This window comes from Antechinus flavipes, chromosome 3 (assembly GCF_016432865.1).
Source record: "Antechinus flavipes isolate AdamAnt ecotype Samford, QLD, Australia chromosome 3, AdamAnt_v2, whole genome shotgun sequence".
Classification (NCBI taxonomy): Eukaryota; Metazoa; Chordata; class Mammalia; order Dasyuromorphia; family Dasyuridae; genus Antechinus; species Antechinus flavipes.
Window position 1 is genome coordinate 198,779,173 of NC_067400.1, and position 3,291 is coordinate 198,782,463.

Consider the following 3,291-nt stretch of genomic DNA (forward strand, 5'->3'; position numbering starts at 1 on the left):
CTCATGCCTGGAATGCTCGTTCTGCTTAAATCTGCCTATTGATTTTCTAGGCTTTAAAACTCTCAACTAAAATCCCATCTTTTACAAGAAGTCTTAAACAACCTCTGTTAATTCTATTGCCTGCTTTCTGTTAATTATTTTTTTATTTATCCTGTAGGGAATCAGTAAACAGACAGCACCTATGGATAGTATGTAGTGGAAGTAAGCTACTACACAATAGCTTTTTTGTATATATTTGTTTGAATATTTTCTCCACCATTGTGAACTCCTTGATGGCATGGACCATCTTTCACTACTTTTTGTATCCCTAGCATTTAGCACAGTGCCTGACATAATGTAGATACTTAATGAACGGCTATATTTTAGCATTAAGGATACAACATTGGAAGGAAGTAGACTTGTTTGTGGAAAGAAGTAGTTAGGTTTTGAGTTGCATCCTAATATATATATACAAAATTTTTGTTTTTAGGAGACTGAGATGGCTGAGAATAACACTTTGACAACTGAGTTAATTTTCACTGAATTTACAAGTAACCAAGAACTTCAGATTCTTCTATTCACCCTTTTCTTTATAATCTACCTGATAACCATAATAGGCAACATTGAACTGGTGATATTAATTTCAATTGAACCCCAACTTCATTCATCTATGTATTTATTTCTTGGTAACTTAGCATTTATGGATGCTTTTAGTTCATGTGCTATTACTCCCTAGATGTTAATGAACTTCTTTTCCAAGGCTAGGATGATTTCCCTTCATGAATGTATGGCACAATTTTATTTTCTTTGCTTTTCTGACACTTCAGACTGTTTTCTCCTGGCAGCCATGGAATACAATTGCTATGTGGTGATATGTAATCCACTTCATTTATCCCATCATGATGTCAAACAATCTCTGCATTCAGATGATCACTGGATCACTTGTAGATGACAACCTACATTCCATGATTCATGTTGGCTTTCTATTCAGATTAACTTTCTATAAGTCAAAACAAATCAATCATTTCTTTTGTGATTAAATTCTAGTTTGGGTGACTCAGATATTTTATAGGAATTCACAGGAGAAAGAAATCAATGACAACTAGTGTAGTTATGGAGGAATTTATAAAAAGGATTGACTCAGATCTTGAAAAATGAGTAGAATTTGAATAAGGAAGGCTGAAGGAAGTATTTCAAGCAAGAATTACAGATTAAGGAAGGGAAAGAGAAACAGTTATGAGCCAGCCTTGTGTGGACTCTAAGGATAGAAGTTTGATTGGAGTAGAGAATTTGGAGGAGCAATGAGTTTGGTTAAGTGAGATAAGTCACTTAATTGAGGACCCTGATTGCTCAACTGAAGAATTTACAGACTTGATCCTGTAAACATTAGGGAGTCATTGAAACTTATTAAGTTGTCCTGAACAATGGGAAAGCAACAACAATAAATACAATATTTTAGAAAAGTTAATTTAGTGATGCAGAGTAGATAACAGTGAGAACTAGGACAAGATGGTGTGATAGAAGAAAAAGGGCTTGCTTTTAGAGGAAAAATGGACATCAGATGTGGACTAATCTGATACAGAGAAAGGAGCAGTTGGAGGAAGTCAAAGAAATATGAAGTTGTCAGGACTCCTTGAAATGGTTGTTGTGGTGAAATGATGACACTGAAAAATATGAGATAAAAGAAAGTTGTTGTTGTTGGTTTTTTTCCCTGAGAAGGTGAGTTTATTCATGCAATGTGTTTAGTATAAGAAATATTGATTTTTCAAGTGACACTATTCGAGGGGAAATATCCAATCAAAATTTGGGGATTGGGGACTGAAACTTGAGTGAGAAGTCAGAATTGATGAAGATAATGTGCAAGTCACTCAAATGAGTCTTAGTTGAACTATTAAAAATGAATATTGTCCTTCAAATGATAGAGGAGAGAATAAAGAACAAAAAGCAATAAACTATGGCATCAGAAATGTTCACAATCAAAGAACAGGAGAATAAAAAAGAATCACTGAAGGAGATAGTTTATTATAATCCAAAAAGGACTGAATCAGGAGAAAATAGGCTTTCATTCACATTCTTCTTTAGCTACTAATAACCTATGTGACTTTGGGTATGTAACTTTTAACCCCATTTTCTTCACCAATTAAAGAAAAATAGAATTGGCCAAAAATGAGTTAAAATTCCTTTAAGCTTTAAATATTGTATATTCTAATTGTTGAAGAGAAATGAATGTTGAGAAAATTGAGGTATCAGAGAGAAAAATTTTTGTTTCATTAAGTTTGGAACTAAAAGAAAAAAAATCTAGTAGGTTAAGTAGCAAGTTCAAAGTATTTTTATTCAAAATAAGGAAGGTAACCAGAAAGCTGAATTTTAGAGTGGTGGGAATGAATCAATAGGTAATAGATTAATGCACAAGCATTTCTTAAGTTTCTACTATAGATCAGACACTGTGGTGTTCTCTTCTTTTATCTAATATGATAGTTATCTGTGGGAGCAGGTTTCTTGGGGAGGTTTTCTGGAGGCAGTCTTAGTCTAGATTCAAAGTAATAATCACTACAAATACAGCCAGCTGTTAAAATGCAAACGTTTATTTTCTCCTTCCTTGGGCCCGGGTAGCTTTCTTAGAGGCCTCAGCTTTCCTTGATTCCAAGAGCTCTCGTTGCTAAATCTTTTGCTTCTGCCAGCTTTGGCTTCTCTTCTTCTAAATATCTCCAGCCAGTACCAAGATGAAAGTTGCAATGAATCTGTCTTGCCTCCGAGAGAGGGCTTCTGGCTCTCAATCTCCCAGAGTGCTCTGTGTTTGTCCCAGAGTGCTCTTTGGCCCTAAGAGCTTCTTGCTTATATGAGCTCTCTAAAGATGTGAACACAAGCATTGTTTCTATCAATTCCACTTAGTACCTTGTTTCAAGTTCTGGCCTATAACATCTTGTAAGATCAGATCAATCATACTGAACCATGCTAAATTAGATAATTATTGTCTCTATCAACTCTAATAGTTAACACTTTGTAAGAGTTCCAACAAGACACCATACTAAGTGCTGGGGATACAAAGATAAAAACAAGAGGATATATATGTGTATATTACATTCATACATATGAATACCCAGATGTATGCATGTGTACATATACATTTGTACATATATAACACATGTGTGTACACCCATACGTAAACAAACTATATTGTATTGCTGCACTTTTGGGGACCACAGGTAAGAGTTGAGGAACACTAAAGATGAATGAGCAACACTAAAAATGCTTAGTACATTCTTACACTTTAAAGGGGCCAGTTTTCCTGGCCATACATTGATAAAACGA

At 34.6% G+C, this 3,291-nt stretch overlaps 1 pseudogene; it reads left to right on the forward strand.

Annotated features, from left to right (window-relative positions):
* Window positions 1–478: 478 nt before the first annotated feature.
* On the forward strand, window positions 479–1,019 carry LOC127557836 (olfactory receptor 5K1-like; annotated as a pseudogene).
* The last annotated feature ends 2,272 nt before the right edge of the window (window positions 1,020–3,291 follow it).